The sequence below is a fragment of the Molossus molossus genome, unplaced genomic scaffold (assembly GCF_014108415.1).
Source record: "Molossus molossus isolate mMolMol1 unplaced genomic scaffold, mMolMol1.p scaffold_m16_p_1, whole genome shotgun sequence".
NCBI lineage: Eukaryota > Metazoa > Chordata > Mammalia > Chiroptera > Molossidae > Molossus > Molossus molossus.
In genome coordinates this window covers 209,680,774-209,699,445 of record NW_023425344.1, presented here as the reverse complement: position 1 = coordinate 209,699,445, position 18,672 = coordinate 209,680,774, and positions in this window count along the sequence as shown.

Genomic DNA, 18,672 nt, shown 5'->3' with positions numbered 1-18,672 from the left:
AAAATGAAGATAAGAATAGTTACAAAGTTTAACCTTTTGCCTCCATAGTAGCTAAATGTATAAAACAGGGGTTGGCACAGAGTAAAAAGTTAAAAACTATTTCTTCTTCCTCCCCTCCTCCTCCTTCTTCTCCTCCTCTCCCTCCCCCTCTCCTCCTTTACTTTCTTCTCTTACTTTTAAATCTTGTTACAGACTCTGGAGTTTGCACATAAAGGTGTTGTTGTTGTTGTTGTTGTTGTTGTTATTATTATTATTATTATTTTAGTTGTCAGAAACATTGACCTTGAGTTAAATTTATAACTTTGGGTACACATTTCCCCCTTAAATTTGCAGGTAGCAATATATATTTTTTCTCTTCAGCCTAGTTCATTTGAATATCAGCATCCAGGCAAGTTACAAAGACCTGGAATCATGATATGTGCGGACAAGAAGAGTCCCTGTACTGGGTAGAGTTCTCTGTTGAAAAACATCTGTAAAGTCAGGTTTCTTACATGGAAGAATCTCCTTCGGTGCTTTAGATCCTCTTTGCTTCTTTTCTCAATCAGAATTTGTTTGCTTTATTTTATTGCTTGGCTGTCTTGTTTATCTGTGTTGCAACTTACTCTAACATGCAGATTTCCCCATGGATTGAAATCTCTACTAGGAATGTAAAGAATTGGGGAAAAAGCATATTACTTTACTAGGTAGACATTATTATTTACAATGATAGAGAAGAAGGTAAAAACAACACCAATTTGCTTAAAAAATTGTTTTAAATGGATTTTTAGAGAGAGAGGAAGGGAGAGGGGGCAAGAGAGAGAGAGAGAGAGAGAGAGAGAGAGAGAGAGAAACATCCTGGGCATGTGCCCTGACCTGGAATCAAACTGGCAACCTTTTGGTGCATGGACGATGCCCAACCAACTGAGACACGCAAGCCAGGAAACACCAGTGTACTTTTGATGGTCTTTTACCCAAGCTCGTGGCTGGGAATCGGTTGGGGTGTGGTAAGGTCACTAGAGGTAGTAAATTATTTCCCTAAGTTGGCTTTCATGTTACTAGAAACCCCTCCAGGGCAGAGCTGCTGGCTTCTGCTTCTCTTTCACCCACAGCCCTAGGTCTATAGATTTGTTCACTTTATCGGCTCCTTTTCTAATGCTGAATAACAGATATTCCATCTTTAAAACACGGTGTCATCACTTCCTTAATAGAAGGGTGGGAAATGCTACCACTGAAGAAGCCTTGACATCACTCAGATTTTCTGGGACCCTGTTTTGATTTCCAAGGCATCTGAGTTCTTAACGTACCTTTAAACCTTAGCACATTGCATATTGCTTCCAGATTCTGGGGCATCCTGTCTGCGGGAAATGCTGTGCTCCCCTACTCAGTTGCAAACAGTGTAAAGGACTGCTGTATTGGTGGCCTATTGTTCTAGCCTGGCAGACCCTGGAAGACATTTGTAACATGTTTTTTAAGTTTTAGATTTTAAAGCGAATATTTACAGGGTCAGCTGTTTAATGTTTTTTCACTAATTAGACTAATCCCTTGCAGTTTGCCCCTCCTTTGTGTTTTATGTTTATTGTGATCCATATAATACATAAAAATACATAAAGTCTTTACTATAGTAAAAAAAAAATGTAATAAGTAATTAAGTAACTTCATTATTGAGTTCTTCTTGGCCAGGGTCACTTTAGCCACATCTTCCTCCGGTTCCTTCTCCCTTTTGTTGTGAAGGCTCCCAGGACTGTGCCTTCAGGGGACCCGTAATTAATAAGTCTTTGTTCCCAGTGGAACAGCCCTCTGTCTGGCCCACCTCCCTGAGTGATGTATTGGAACAACCAGTGGGTCCAGGGGTTTTATCCTCCCATCCCCTGAGGGGCCTTGTGGTCTCTGCTGAGTTTCAGGCTTTGGATTTGCAGAGGTCTCAGCTGGGGAACACTGGGTGGCCTGGCTTGCCTGCTTTAAGTGCGATGCAGCCGTGAGCAAAGAGCATTTCTGGAGGAGGGGAGATACTCCCCACCAGCTGGGCTCCGCGGGCAGTTCCACCCTGGGCTATGGGATTCCTGGAAAGATGATTCCAGAACCAGTGCCATGCTCTTTGTAGGACTAACTAGGTACTGATGTGGCACCCACATCTGGTTTTCCCTGGAGATGTTTACGTGCAACGGCTCTATGAAACCAGTCCACCATGCGAACTCATCTTACTGAGAAAATGTGTGCAGATGATTTAACTTAATGACTTGGTTGACTTGAATGGCTTCCAGTAGCATAGTAATGTGTTTTGAGAAGTTTTGAAAAAGAGAGAGGAAAAGCTGGTTTCCCATCTCGTTCAAATAATTTTCCATTCCTCAGGGGGAGAAAAGAAAGTCTGAGAATCCAGCAGAATGAATACAGGTTACCCATGACTTCATTTTATAATGTTTGGCAAGGAAAACAGGTAAGTCAGTTAACTCTGTTTACTCGGCTCTTCCAGGCATTCCATGTGGATGGGGCCTGGGTTGCAGGGGACAGTGAAATGGACTTCTGAGAGATGTCTTCCTGGAGAGAAGTGGGCCTGTATTACATAAGTAGGGCCTGCAGGTGTAGGGCCCGCAACACCTGCATTCCAGTGGGTCCGTTAGGGACGCAGCGGTTTACTTGAGCATTTCATGCAGCCGCCCCTCGGGCAGATGAAGAAGCAGAGAAACCCATTTCTGACCCCTCAGGCTGTTATGCAAAAGCTCTGTACCGGGCCACCTGGGAGCAGCTCCATTCTGCTATTTCCCGGCAAGGTGACTTTGGGCAACTCAGGAGATCTCTCTGCACATCCTAAGGAGAACGTCCTACCTGAGAGAATTGTTGGGACAATCATCTGGTGCAGCCAATGAGAAAGGGCCTATAATCTGTGAACCACATAACAATGCATTCTAAAACATCATTCTTAAGAAAGCATGTCTTCTGCTACAACATGGTAGAGAAGAGGGTCGAGGATCTGTAGAAGAAAGACATTGACTTCCCAGATCTGTTGTAGAAGTGCATGGCGGGTGCTTGTGGAAAGAGGGCCTTACAGGAAGGAGTCAAGTGCAGTAGTTAGTCAGGGCCATAGGCTTTGTGTGTGCTACACTGGAGCCGACCTCAGTGTCGTAGCAGGAGCAGGTGAGAGGGGGAGACTGCTCTAGGCAGATGAGGACGCCAATGCCAATGACCTTGACATCAGCTGAACAGGCACTCTGGTCAGACCCCACCTCATTCTTTCCTCTTACAACCATTGACTCTACCTCAACTCTTTTTTTTTGTTTTTTTTTTTGTTTTGGTATGTGCCCCTAGTGGGAACTGAACCCGGGACTCTCGGTCCGCAGGCCGATGCTCCAACCGCTGAGCCAAACTGGCCAGGGCTCTACTCCAACTCTTATCTGCCTTTACAGAGACTTCTTAGAAAAGTTAGAAAATGTGTCCAAATTTACACAGCTAGAAAGTAGCAGAACCAGATTCAAACTCAGGTCTGAGTCACTTTTGAACCCACACCCTTAAAGGGAAAGAAATATAGAAAGGTGTCCCCCCCCCCTTCTTCCTGAAGGTCCCAATACAGAAACATTTTTTTTTTCCCTCTATAAACTGTATCAGGATTATCCCCAGAATTCCTTAGGATTACCTAGAAAAATAAAAATAGCAAGGGAGGAGGAGATTATGCCATGTGGCTGCAATTGGTTGCTTATGATCAGCTAGAAGCAGGGGCACCCCTGAGAATCGTTAGTCCTCAAGAGGATCCCTCTTGAGATCTTAGGACAGATGTTAAAATGCAAGACTCTGCTCAGGACAAGACGCTATGTTTTTGGTTTCTAAGAATTCCCTTCAGTTTTAGCTCAGTGCCTCATGCATCATTAAAAAAAAACTATTTGGTGACCAGTAGAATCAATAGAAGTGAAAACAAAAACAAAACTGCTCCCTGTAGATCTTGTCCTCTTATCACTTCTAAACAACAACAACAATATCTCTGAAGCTCGTGTCTCTGAGTTTCTACGGCTGAGCTCTGCAAGCAACACCTGCATTGACTGCTGGGCGGCCAAGGCCACACCCACTCCGGCTCTATCAGTGCAGACAGTTCCCTCCCGGTTACCTGCTGATGTGGAACGTCTGTTGAATCCACTGCGTATCTGGAAGAAGGGGCAGATATGACCAGAAGGAGACTGGATCTATTTGGCTTGTCATTCAAACTCTTGGCCCTCCGTGGTTCTGTCTTGTGCTTCTCCAGTTGTGTCTGCATATGAAGTAAACAAACACAAAAGCCTCAACAGAACAGAGAGAGAACGTATCTCACAGGGTGGTGCCGATTCGTACGTACCTAGTAGTTTCATTGTGTTCAGACTCTCTTTTCATTTTTTGATCAACTCTGCCTAACATTTGGATCATCGAGAAAGTATCCCCAAGCAGTTTTACTGGAAAGAGAAGACATAGTGAGGCAAGGGGCTGTTTTATTTAGTGTGGAGGTAAAATCATTTATGGGTGCTTGCTCACGAGTGGGTGAAAAAGATCGGGGTGAGATGTTGGTGAAGTTCCTGGGGCCAAAGGGATGATGCACAAGGCCCTTCAGAAACCAGACAACCTAGAAAGGACTCTTCTTTAAGTACATTATTCTAGTCCTCAGTGTAACCTGTACTGAGGAGGGACTGTGCTAGCTTCCATCTCCTGCGCCTGCCCTTGGTGAGGGTATTACACACTTTCTCATGTATAACATCCTTTCCAGGTAGGTCTGTTGGAAATGGACAGACTGGTACAGTGGAAGGACCCTACCGCTCAGGCGACTGCATCCTTCTTGGCTTCTCTACCTGCCAGCTAACGACCTTGCCCCTTACCCTTTCTGAACCTCAGTTTTCTGCTCTGCCTAGTTGGCTGTAGGCATAAATTCAGGAGTGTTTGTGAAAGGCTCTAAGAACTATCAAGCACTATACCAATTTACGACACTTTAATACTTTAAAATATAATTGTAGAAAGAGCAGGTCATTGTAAGTGAAAGATGGAACCGAGGAAACAATTTTAATTTTGTTCAAATAATGTTTATGGTAAAGTCATATATGGGCCCGGCGCGCTTCCGCTGCGCAAATCTATGGTAAAGTCATAGAAACCGGAGCTCCTTCATGTTGCACGAACCATGTTATAGGATTTTTACTGGGCAGAATAGAGATGCTGATATATAAGTTTACAGTTTAAAGAATCGGAAATGGGTTTATTTTGTAACTATGCTGTAGCACATATTGCTGGCATACTTTATTTTAAAATATATTTCTATTGATTTTTTAGAGGGAGAGGCAGGGAGGGAGAGATAGAAACATCGATGTGAGAGAGATACATCAGATGCCTCCTGCACACCCCCTACTGGGGATTGAGCCTGCAAGCCGGGCATGTGCCCTGACAGGGAATCGAACCCGGACCCCTCAGTCCATGGGACGACGCTCAATCCACTGAGCCACACCAGCTGGGTGCTAGTGTACTTCTTAATCCACGGTCAAGGTGATTGAAGAGCTGAATTATGGTTTCTTTGTGGTGCTTAGGTAACGTTTATATAATTATTTTACTTATTTAGAATCACCAAATTACAGTGATTAAATTGCTATAATTAGTTCTAGTTCATCAGACTTATATAATTTATTTTACTTACTCAGATTATGTCACCATTAGGACAGTAAACAGCTTTTTATTTATTTTTTAAAATCCAATGCCTCGTAGTTACACAGTGCTGTGTAGTTTTCAAAACCTTTCACAGACGCTACTTAATTAGAGGCATGTGTAGTATGAAGTATGTAGTAGGCATGTGTAGTCCTGTGTTCTTCTCCTGAAGTGTTGTCAAAGGTGAGACATGGTGACTCTGACAGCCCCAGGGAACCTGATGCCAATGACCTCCGAAGACGCTGTGAAGTTCGGTTCTCCTGGCTGGGTGTTCTCCGGTCCTGCTCTCCCTCCATCCTCTGGTGTGGCCCTCGCCCAGCTGTCTCCGTGTGCCAGTGTCTGTGATGACTTGGTGTCGTTCTCCCCAGGAGATGTTAACTTCCACGAGGCCAAGACCAGGCTGTGTGCTCAGCTGTGTGTCTGCACCTGCTCACACAGTGCCTGGCTCTCGGTAGGCGCTCACAGAGAGTTGACGAATGAATGAATGAGCCTAGGACAGTGCCTGTTACACGACACAGGGTCTCCTTCTGTTGAGGCTCCCAGGAGAGAGCCTTACTACTGCAGAGAGCATTGCTTTTCCCGGACGGCTGGCTCGTTCTTAGCTCACGGGCACTCTCATGTTCTCCTGTTTCTGTTGGCAGTGAGAAAGCTTTGAAATGAATTGTGGCTGAGTCTTAGCAGGTGTATAGAACTTCACGGTCTATACGCTTCGCCTTGGCCACCTTGCTGCATGCAATTTATGACCCTGTTCCTTAGTTTCCCTTCTCCTTACTTCTTTTTTTTTTTTTACCATTCTTTTGTTTATTATATTGCATGTTTTATGTGCCCTTTGCTATTATCTTAAGTATATTTGGCAGTAAGTCAGGTTACACAACATAGTACCCATATGAATGTACTGGGGGCAATAGGTAAAAAGTTAGAATTCAAGAATGGGACATTTTCATAGGACAGTAATTTATTTCAACTTTCATTTGTTTTTTGTGTTTCTTTCATGGTGACGTAATGATAAAAATCAGTGTTCACGCTGAGGCTCTTTGGTTCGGGTAACGTGAAGATCCTATAACTGCAGAGAAACGTGGACTCTGCCGTCTCCGTCCTGGTTAGAGGCTGTGTGAGAAGTCGAGCCTTCTAGATAGCGCTTGGCCAGAAAGGCTGCATGTTTCTCTCTCTGCTTTCTCATCCCTTTGGTTCTGGAGACATGGATGAGGCAGGTTCTGCTTGGCCCCCTGCACTCAGCTTTGCTTTATCCCCCGCCCCCGCACACCAGGCTTCGGGGCTGTCAATGAATGGAGAACTCACTTCCCACGCTGACAGCGGTCCAGCCGAGAGCTTTTCCAGCACTCTCCTGGCTGGAGAGATGCTGCCTGACCCATCCCCTCCCTGAGTTAAACCTTAAAGGTAGTTCCAGCCACAATCTCCACAGCACTCAAGCAACTCGATTTGTAGCACCAGCCTTCTCTCTGGGCTTTTGAAACTTTCGTGACCTCCCCTGCGGGGGGCGGGGAGCCTTTGTTTACTCCCAAAGCACAACTTTCAGTTACATGTGATTATGTGACTTTCGGTATTTGCTATGTCCTCAGTCTTGGCCAACACAAATATGTTATCACATTCGACCTTCCTTAGCATAAGAATGACTTTGGAAGGCCACAAGATTTTCTAATAAACAAATAATGAAGGAAATGAGAACACCTGCAAAAGGAAGGAAAACCTCCAACTGCAGATTCGGAGATAAGACATAACAAAGCCATCCACGTTCCTGTGAAGTGATGGTCCCTTCCAGGAATGCAGAATGCTATGGCCACTTGTGTGGAATGCCTGCCCGGGAACACTTGTTCCAACACAGGCAAGCCAAGCTCACCAGACCGGGACTGTCGTCTGATCCCCAGTCACTGAAGGAATTCCCCACACACTCATCCCAGGGCCTCCCCTGACCCCCACCCAGGAGGCAGAGGGGAAGCTTCTGGCACCATTACACTTGAAATGAACTCTACGAGGGCGACAACTATAATCGCCTATTGCAATCCTCCCTTTTCCCTTGCTACCCGCTCCCCGCCCTCCCTCCCCACTGCCCCCAACCCATCCCAACTATTTAGAAGTCTGTTGATGAAGACAGTTCTTAGAGTTGGGAGGAAAGAGGCTCCCCTCTTATTCTGACCCCAGAGAAATCTCAGCTTCTAGTAGCCTGTTTCATCCTCTGAAAAGAATCCAGTTACACTAGAAAATCTCCAAAATCCTGTCAACTTTGATTTCTTTGTGTTTGGATAGCATTAACTCTGCTCCCCTCCTCCCAACGATGCCCAAGCGTCTCTAGAATGCTCAGTTAACCTTCTCTAGACTGCGTTGCTTCTTTTACCCCTTGTAGGAACAGCAGGCTCTGGATTCAGACTACCTGGGGGCTTCATGACGTTAGCAATGGAATCGTGAGCACATTGCTTAAGCTCTCCAAGCCTCGGTTTCCTGCTGGAGGAATAGGATTCAATGAGAAAATCCATGCAGAGCCCCTCATATTCTTTCCTTTTCTTCTCCCCCCTCCCCTCTTCCTCTTTTTCTCTTTCACTTCCTCCTCCACTTCCCTCGTCTTCTTTCCTACTCTAACAACCCACCCCCATGCCCAGCGTTCCTCCCTCCTTCCCCTTCCCTGCACACCCCATTGTACAGCTTGGGTAAATCAGAATCCAGAGGGAGCAGCCGTCAGATATTAGGTGGGGATGTTTGAGTCCCCACTCCTCTGTCAACTCTCCTGCCTCCCATTTTGAGCTGGGAGGTGAGCCCAGAGGCCCCGAGTCTATGGCACCAGCAGTAACAGGAGAGGAGCCCGAGGCCACGGAGCTGCCTGCAATGGAGTGAGACCAGGTTTGTTTGTATCTCCTTTTACGGTGGGGACAAGCATGTTTAGTCTCGTCAGAAGTCATTCTGGGATGAAGCAATGGCCTCCCCTTAGTTCAGGAGGTTTCCTGAGACATCCACGGCCTCCCCGTCGATTCCTTCGGCCCTGGAGTGGTCATCCTGGTGGAACCAGCGTCGTGACCGGGGGGCGGGCACAGGGAGGTGGAGAGGAGGACACAGACGAAGGAAGGAATGAAGCGAAAGGTGGTAGAGGTAGGTGCCTGGCATGTTTTGGAATGGGTTTGGTAAGGAGTTTGTAGTTGAGTGTAAGGAGAGCTGTGTGTGTCTGAAGCCTGCCTCACGCATTCTGAACCTCTACTGCTTCGGAAGCTGTGAAGGTAGAACCACTCTACTGAGAGGACGAGGAGCCCGTGCCCGGGGTGCCACATTCGGTGAGGGAATTAGGTGTCACCTGCCGTGCCTGTTCCCACCAGTTTGCAAAGTTTGCCTAGAATGTGTTGAGAAAACTTAGAATGCAGTGCTACAATTTTTTTTTTTAACCTATGTCCGTTGTGGGCAAGGCGAGAGAGGTGGGTATATGGGGACTTGTGTTTGCCAGTTCTAGATTCAGGTATACGGTGATGACATCATCACCTCAAGCAGTAAGCAGCACAGACCCAGGCTACTCTGGTGGTGCAGGTGGTGCGGGCCGAGAGCCTCAGCCAGGAGTGTCCTTTCCTTGGGGCGAGGGTGGGGAGTGGAGCAGGGAGAGAGAAGACGGGGCTGCTGAGCGGAATAGGGGAGGGGGATATAAAGATACACGAACCTTAACTCTTTGTGAGGTGAAGTCATGTGAAGCATCGTTTTAACACAAGTCTCTCCTTACACCTGTTAGTGTTTAACCTCTACCGAGGTGGATGCCAGTAATTCAGCTGGACATATCTGCTGAGTGTAAATGGTTTTCTAGGTTTCCCATATGCTGTTTCTGTCTTAAGCTATTGATACTTATAAAGAGAAGGGGGAAAATGTTTAATTCAAGTGTATGGAAGAAGCCTTGCTTGTCTTCAATTCCCTTGATGAAAAGGTCTGTCTTTTAGATTAATGTGACTATAGCAAAGGCTTTCAAAGGGCTCTCTTACTTTGAAGATTGTCATTATTAGATATGACCATTTAAATCTAAGTAATGAAGCAAAATCTGGTCATGGCAACTCAACACAAACTCAAATTGGAATTGTCTCTACATCCTCAGGTGTTGAGGTTCCTTAGTAAGAATTAGGATGTGGTCCAAAAGGTTTGCAATTTCTAAAAAAAAAAATGTTTTACGACTGTCAATTTTGAACTGCTCTGTTTGTAATTGCAGCACATTTGATGTAGATATGATGATTTGCTTCTAGGTGCCACACTTTTGCAGTTATAAACTCATAGCTTTCTGAAGTAGCCCAGAGAGGACATGTGTAAGGAATTATATATTAACAAGGTTTGCTCTCTTCTTTCTGGAATGACTCCTCCTACTTCCTACATCAAACTGAGCCCTCATTCCTGTTGATTTCACCTAATATCCTTTTTGTGCTTAGTTCAGAGTTTTGTACTGATTTCCCTTCTCTGTTCTTATTCAAACCATCCTGCTTCTTTAATTTATTTGCCAAACTCCTGCCACAATAATCTTGTTACGCCTTCCCTTAAAACCATTCGGCAGTGTTCCAGTGCCCGTGGGACAGAGCCCGTTGGAGGAGTTGATGCTTTGCGCCTCCAGCCTCATCTCTGCGTCTCTATACCCTGCAGTGGATGCCCCCGCCACATCAGATCCCTGTGGTTCTCTCTGAACCCCCTGGGGTTCTCACCTCCATGTTTCTGGATGTATGAACTGCCTCTTCCCTTCACCCTTCAGTCCACAAGGTAAACACTTAACTTTTGAGAACCCCAAACATGATCTCTAGTCACCAAGCCATTCTTTCTTCTGTTTCTTAGTTTTTGCCTCTGTCCTAGCCTAGGCGGGATCTCCAAGCTATGTGCCCTAGGACAACCAGACATGTTGTTAACTAGTTAAATACTTCTGTAGGACCCAGGGAGCCCCAGGGCCTCTTAGTGGTCCAGCAATTAAAGGGTTACTGCCTGCACTAACAGGGGCCTCCTGGACCCTGAACTAGCCATTTGGGTTCATCAGTTAATATGTTCAATTTGCCCCTTGGTCACATTATTTCCCACCCTTTATGGCACTGCCTGTGCATTTGCTAGCTCTCCTCTCTTTCTGAATTGTAGCTTCTCTGAAGGCAAGGCTACAGCTTTTCCCAGTTCAGAATCCCCAGCATTCAGGGCAGACACGGAAATGAAGTAGGTGCTTAATACCTATTGAATAAATCTATCTCCCGAGGTGGGGTCCGGGTATTGTAGAAACTGATTCTGATCGGCTCTGAACCTTCCCGCACGGGTGTCTCTTGAAGCAGTGGTTCATATATGGGTGATCGGCCTCTCAGGAGACATTTGACAGTGTCTGGAGGCAGTTTTAGTTGTCAAGATTGTGGGATGGGTGGTGGGGTTGGGGTGCTAATGACATCTAGTGGGTAGAGCGAAGGGATGCCGCTAAACATCCTACAAGACACGGTTCCAATCCTCTGTACTCCCTGACACTGGGGGTCTCGTCCTCCTTGGTTAATGCCTTTTTCGGACCACTTTTCCTTATTCCATGGTTCTAGTGAGCCAGTACCCAGCAACAGAAGAAAGGAGTTGATTTTGCCCGGCCAGTGTGGCTCCATTGTTTGAGCATTGTCCCATGCCCCGAGAGGTCCCCAATGCCCAGTCAGGGCACATGCCCAGCTTGCGGGCTGGATCCCCAGTGAGGAGCATGCAGGAGGCAGCCCATCGATGTTCCTATCTCTCTCTCCCTCTTCCTTCCTCTCTCTTTAAAAAATCAATGAAAACGTATTTTAAAAAGAGTTTATTTCTTTTTTTTCTCTATCCCTTCCCTTCCCTTTGCTGTCTGAGGAGGTCCCTCTACACCTTATCTCTGCCCAAGTCCCTTCAAAGTTGAGGTCCCTCCCTCACGCACATGCCTAGACGTGAAGGTTTTTGAACAACGTGTACGATCTGAAGTTCACGTGCACAGCCCGCCACACTGAAGACAGTGTATGAGGCCGGGAGCGAGCTGGTGAGCGAAGGCGAGGACGGAGAGTCTGGATACTTGGCTGTGTCTAAAGGACATCAAAACACCCGGTGGATCATGGGAAAGGGGCTCCAGTCCGTTTTGTTTATGTGGAACACGCCAATTGTTTCCTCCCACGTGAGTGGCTGGTTTTGTTTTATCTTCATGTAGCCACTGTCCTCTTTCCCCCACAGACCTCGGGCTCATTCTTATTGTGATCTTTGTTTGGACTTTTTTTTTGGTTTCTTCCATTCAACTCTTATTTTGCTGCATGATATCAAAATATTTTCTTCAAAGACAATTTCCTTTAAAAATAAACTGTTATCAGGAGAGAAGCTATGTTCACAGCTGGTAAAGGCATGATTAAATAATCACCGTATGGGGAATTGCAAAGCAATTTCATAATATAGCTCTAGAATCCAAAGAGAAAATCGAAGGAAACATTCCATTTAGTTAAGAAAACTCTTAATCAAATGAAGCGTTTGAACTCTAGTTGGTTTTTGTACTTTTTTTTTGTTTTGTTTTGGCAACTTTCTGTATGTGCATGTTTTACTTGGTGAGACTTTGTAAAAGGTTATCTTAATACAGTTATGGGCTTCCTGAGAGTTTGGTTAACCTTCTAATTACATATAAAACAGCCTTGCAAATAGTTACACTAAATGTTTTGGACATAAATTTGACACGGGTCCTTATCTTTACTGCCAGTCTCCGCCATTGCTCTGCTTTTTATTTTATTTTTAAAATGATCATTAATCTAAGAGGGAACAAGGATATTTGGAGAGAAACTCCTATATTCTTTATGCTCATAGAGTGACATGGATTCTTTTACCCATGAATAGTTAAGCTGTGGAGAAAGAGAATCTACCTTTGAATCGAAATGACTGGGGCTCTGCCGCTGACCAGCGTGTAACTCTCAGAAATCACCGCACCTCTCTGAGGCTTAGTTTACCTCATCTGTAGGCTGGGCACAACGTCATCACCCTTCAGGTTTGTTCTAATGACTAGAGTTGACCCTCATCACAGTGTGTGGCATGTCCTGGATGCTCAGGAAACAATAGCTCTAATCCTTACCCCTATGGCACTTTGAGGGAAGAATTTACATAAAAGTTTTCACCTGAAGAGGAATTTGTAAAATGCTTATTAGAACATCCAAGGCAACAAATGTACAGATTCTACGCTGAAATATAATTTTATGCCTCTGGTTTGGGGGCTGGTATAAATTAATAGAATTATTTGATTTTTTTAACATCATTAGGTATGGATATCCTGTACTAATACCAGACATTAAATGATTTACATAATTTATTTATATAATTTATGCAATAAATTTATTACTTATTTAATAAATAAGATGTATTTTTTATCGCATAAATATTTATTATATGAATTTAGCCGCATTTGTGTAATTTAATTGTACTTGTGAGACAATGTGAATTCCACTAGAAAATTATATTTGAATGATTATAAATGTGATTCTGTTATCAGCCCCAGATTTTTAAATAATAAATTTAGCTATGAAACATTATTTGAATACATTAAAACGAGCCTAAATATAACTTTTCAACATTTTGATCTTTGCAGGTGGGTTTACTTGTGTAAGACAACGTAGCTGAGGTCGTCTGTTTCATAAAGCTGTATTAAATCTTCAAATAAATGAAATAACTTAGAAAAATCTTTCCAAATGTTGCAAAATGACTTTATTTTTGTTGTTCACATGTTTGTGCATACACTAAAGTAATCAAAATGACACATTCCAAGAACATACCTAGCTTCCAGGAGCGAGTTGACATGTGCTTTGAAACTGCTCGAGTAGCTCATCCAGTCCCCAGTTCCTCAGTTTCCACCATGCAGCAGGCGAAAGGCCTTTCCAAAGCCATTCACCTGTTTCATTCCCACGGAAATCTGAATTTTGTTTAAGTACTTATATATCATTTTTGCATTTATCTTGAAAAGTTGTATTTAACATTCTATAAAGCCTTCCATGAGTATTAATCCAATAGATTATTTTCAGTGAATGGTATTTTAATTAAACTCTTGTTTTGTTGTTGTTGTTGTTTATTTGTTTGCGTTTTACTTTTTATAGGAATGCTATATCACACCAGTTTTAGGTTGGAGTACTTCAATAAAAAGATAATCTTGCCTGTCCACACATAACCTTATATGCACATAGGATTTTTAACGAGGAGATGTGTTCAGTTATTCAGTGAAGAAAATTCTCCGATTCTAAAAAATAGAAAGAAAATCGGTGACATGCAGATAAAGAGAATCAACCTAGTCTTAAAGCTTATTGCTTTGTATTTTTGTCTTATGAACTTTGAATTGAACTTCTGCACAGGATCTGATCTGGATGAAATGTCATATCTGAGACTAATCCTTATCTCCTAAACGTTTCCTTTGTTTCTTTGATTCTTTGGGCTTTACCCTCTTATTTTATTGTGAGTGGCCCAGAGCTTTGATCTTGCTTGCAACACAAACCTTTGCTTTGGTATGACACACAGAAGGACATGGGTATACTCAGAAAATCTAAATAGACAAGAGGTTACTTCTTCTGTGGTTAGGGCTGAAGGCAAATGGGGTAACCTCAGAATTTATTGTCTCCCGTTACATTATGGGAAACTAAAAATTCACACGGGTATTTTAACTTTAAGAAAGCACACCTGTGAGAACAAGTTTGATGTACAGTATATATCTGTTTCTCATTTCGTTTACAATAGTTTCTTCAGTTTTAAGAATGAAAGTTTTGCCCTTTGTATTGCTGCAGACAGAAACATTTTGAGCCATCTTTCAGATTCCAAATTCCTTTCTGGTTAAAAAGTTACATTAAGAGAGTTTTGAAACTGTACAATAAGTACAAAAACTATTACTATACTGAGCACAGAATATATCATTCAGAAGTTTTCTTTAGCCTAAATAATAATTAGAAACGCCAAATGCATAATAAAAATAGGAGTTATAAGTATTTTGTTTGCAAATAATATTTTATATTTCCTGACTATTTAAAATGTTTCTTACTTTCAAGAAAAAGGGTTCATAAAATTTTCTGAACCATATAAATCATTATATCCTCAGTTTCAGAGAATGTACTCAAGAATTGGAGGCATGCATTTAGACTAACAGACACCTATACATGTTATATCTGCATGTACAATGTGCCTCTAAAATTAGGGGTGTCATAAATAGAATGCGCTGACACTCAGATTCCTCTAAAGATGCTTGAGGAGAACTTCAAAGGCTTTTCTCCTTCAAGAAGATCTCCTAATAAGTTCACTATAAACACACAAGCAATGTTTTTTTAAGGCAATTTTCTTAGTTTTGGTCTTTGTTCAAGCAAAAACTGGTAAGTAGCAAGCCAGATCCAGCCATATGACTCTTGATGGCAAGTTTATCATTTTAAAAGGATACTGACATTTTTATGCCCCTCAACATAAAAGCAGCTAAGACATTGATTTTACGTGCCTAATAAATGAGTAATTAAGATGGAAACATTTTATTTGCCAGTATCAGACATTTCCCTGACAGACATTTCTACTAACAGTTTTCCTGACATTTTAGCTGAAAGAACCAGGTAACCAGGTCAGAAATATACCGGGGCTGCCAGGTTATGATAAGGAAGCAGTCCTGTTACCATGACACTTAGGTCAGTCTCTTACTCCGAGCATTGGAGGCTTTTGGTATGTTGCTCTTTCTTTATATATTTACGCACAGACTTGTATTTTTTTAAACTGGGACTCACCCGCTGGCTCCTAAACAAGCGCTGAACTTTGTCTGTGGGTTCACAACCTGAATCCAAGCTGTAGGTAATGTTTGTAATTCTAAAAATGCCGACATTTGTCATTGTGAATTATGTTTCCTTTAGGAAATTCCTTTACTAAAGAGAGGCAGTCATTTCTGACACTAATCAGATGCCTCCGTGCTGACCCTCTTGCTGAACGGGGCCAGGCTTTCTAGGTTATTAGTATTTAAAAAGAAATAACCATTCAGTGTAGCATTTCAGTAAATAATGACCTGCAAGACTTATTAGGCATATTCCACAAGTTTTCCCACCCACCGCAATGATTAACTTAGAAAACATTACAGGGCTTTTCTGGTGTCTGCTGAGCTGCGCTTGTAGTTCCTCATTGACATTTTTCACTTAATCCGACGGCTTTGAATGCCTTGCCTTGCAAGCTCCTATATAGAAAGATTAGAAACTGCTTTTGGCTATGCGGAATGACATGCTTTTAGATGAAATTCAATCCGTTGCAAAAGGTTTCGTTCAGAGCAACACTATTTATTCCTTGTTGAATTTGGATGACACGGAGAAGAACATTAGTTAACTGGGAACAGAAATTGTGTTACCCAATTTAAGAAAGTTGTAGCAATAATTTTGGGAAAGACTAGAAAAATGAAACACAGGAGAGTTTATTTAAGCCTTTTAAGGAGAAGAGGAAATACCGGAAGATAATTAAAAGCGCAGGGCTAACTTTCCCTCTGGGACGTCTTTGACGGGCCTGCCTTTTATATAGGTTATGTCATAATGAAGGTTGGAAATTGAAAACAAATTTTTGGTATTTAAGGAAGTGATGGGTTTTGGGGATTCTTAGTACTCACCTTTGAGTAAAACACGTTAGAAAAATCTCTAGGCGTGAAAAAGGAAAAATATTTGGATCTCAGGAGCTACTGGAAATGTGTGTACTGATTTTTCAAATATAATAGGTTAGAAACTTGGAGAAGACCCGAAAAGTGATCATTGTCTCCTAAATGATTTATCTGACCACTCACAGACCAGAGGGGAGGCTGCTCACTGAGAGTCTCGATAGTTGGCTGCAGAATTCCAAAGAAACGGACACAGGCAGTGTGGGGGGTGGGGTGGGACGTAGAAGGAAGAAAGGTGGCACGCGTCATCCACAGAGGAAAATGCTGAGCAAGGATTCATTTGTTCATACGGCAGGATTAAGATGTTTGTTCCCTGTGGAGCACAAGCATAAATCCTCAGACAAACTCTGTAAAATTGGTTGAAGGATCACTTGAACTTAAAGGTAACAACTTCTTGGGGTTTTGAGTTACATATTTTTATGTTTGTCTTTTTAACTAACAGAATAGACAAAACACCCACAGGGACCTCCTTTATTGTTCTCGGTATCCTTCTCGGCCTTTCACGGTTTATTCCCAGATGCATTGAGCAGATTCTTGTTCTGGTTCGTGTAAATGAGTTTCATCTCGGAGTAGCCACGTCCCCCCCACTTCTGAATCCTCTCTTAATGGAGAACCCCTACTTCCTTGTTTCCCAGTCTTCCCCCTCCAAGCCTTTGCTGCTCTACTGTGTTGAACATTAGCATTGAATGGTTCTCAGGATTCATTCAAAGATAGTAAATGAGATTTTTTTACTTGACTTGGCTGGAAGGCGCTCATATAAAAAGGATACTAGGTAAAGAAAATGAGTAGACACTCTAGGAAAGTGAGTAACTATTGAGCAAAGAGCACTTCCAGAAGGTTCCACTCACAGGGGGCTTCAGTGTTGTGGAGCATGAATCCCCCAGTTCCTGGCTCAGTGCCTTGTGACAGAAAGGGTGACATAAATATTTAACCCCTCTCTGGTGGACCCTTCTCATAACCAGGAAGTATTATTGACTAATTGGCTATTTGCTCCAGGAAGGGTTGTATTTTTTTTTTAAATAAACTTTTTTTTTGGTTTTGTTTTTAAAGACCAAAAAAACCATGCCTTTATTGAGCTGAGACCCAGACATCTCTGACTAACCCTGTTGAAGAGGAAACAGGAAATGCTCAACTAAAGAATGTAGATGGCTGTTTCATGTGTACCCAACTCCTACCGTTTGGCCGGGGAAGTTCCTGTCACCAGAAAGACTCGGCCTGGGGAGCGCTGAGCAGGCCGGGGCGCCGAGCCCAGGGTGGTGGGTGCTTGCAGAGTGCTTGCTGAATGGATGAATGAGTTGTCCTGCAAGCTGTGGCTGCCAAGCCTTTGGCTTGTTCCTTTTTGATGTCATTTGTATTAGGCCTGAGATTGGCTTTGAAATCACAGGAAGAAAGACTCTATATAAACGAGATGGCCATTGTTTTCACTAATATTATTATGTCACACCCAACCCCCAATCCTTCCCAGACAACAATTGAACCAAAGCAATATCTATCACGTGATGCCTGAGGTCAAGTTGGTTCACCTCCCTGCCTCTCTCCTGGCATTATGTAAACCACTGCAAAAAAGGCAACCCTTTCTTTGGAGGTACACACTTAATGAAAACACAGTCTGAGTTGAGAGAGCAGAGGGAGGACATTGTTCATTTTCCTCCCAAGGAGTTTGTTATGCTCAGACACAGACCACGACTCCTGCAAATTCCTGTTTTTCCTCCGATGAAGTTCACAGCAGAAGGATTTTGTATGTCCAGGTTGCTGTGGGCAGGGGGGCCTGTCCTCACTTGCACCAGGTGACTTCTGTCAGTCTCATGCAAACAGCTGAAGCTCAGTCAACACCAGATTCTAGGTGAGGTTAGCCTGCCATTTCTGTAATGGTAGGGGCAAAAGGAGGCATGGATTTTGAGCCTCATGAGCGTATCCTTGGATGGGTGAAATCTCCATGTGCTTGTGTTATATCATTTACAGTGAGGAGAAGAGACGCTTTTGCATGTCCCTAAATATTGATGAGAAGTGTGTCCTCCTCACGGTAACATGCCACTAGGTCTTCGTGTTCCTCATAGACCCATACAGCAGCTATTTACTTAGCATCTTTTTGGACCAAGCCAGGGCCAGACACACATGATCCTACCTTTCTGAAGTTCCTCTGATTATCACTGAAGCAGTTATCAGTAACATAAGCACTCTCACACTCTGAAATACGACATTCAGAAGCCGAAGACCACTTAATAATAATAATGAAGAGGAGGCAGAGGAGAAAAATGAAGAGAAGGAGAAATAAGCGAGAAGAAAATGAAAGAAAATAACACATAAGGTATCACCCAAGAACAAACCAAAAAGAAATCTAGGGCCCAGCTGGTGTGGCTCAGTGGTTGAGCATCAACCCATGCACCGAGAGGTCGCTGGTTCGATTCCCGGTCAGGGCACATGCTCCAGTTGTGGGCCCGACCCCCACCGGG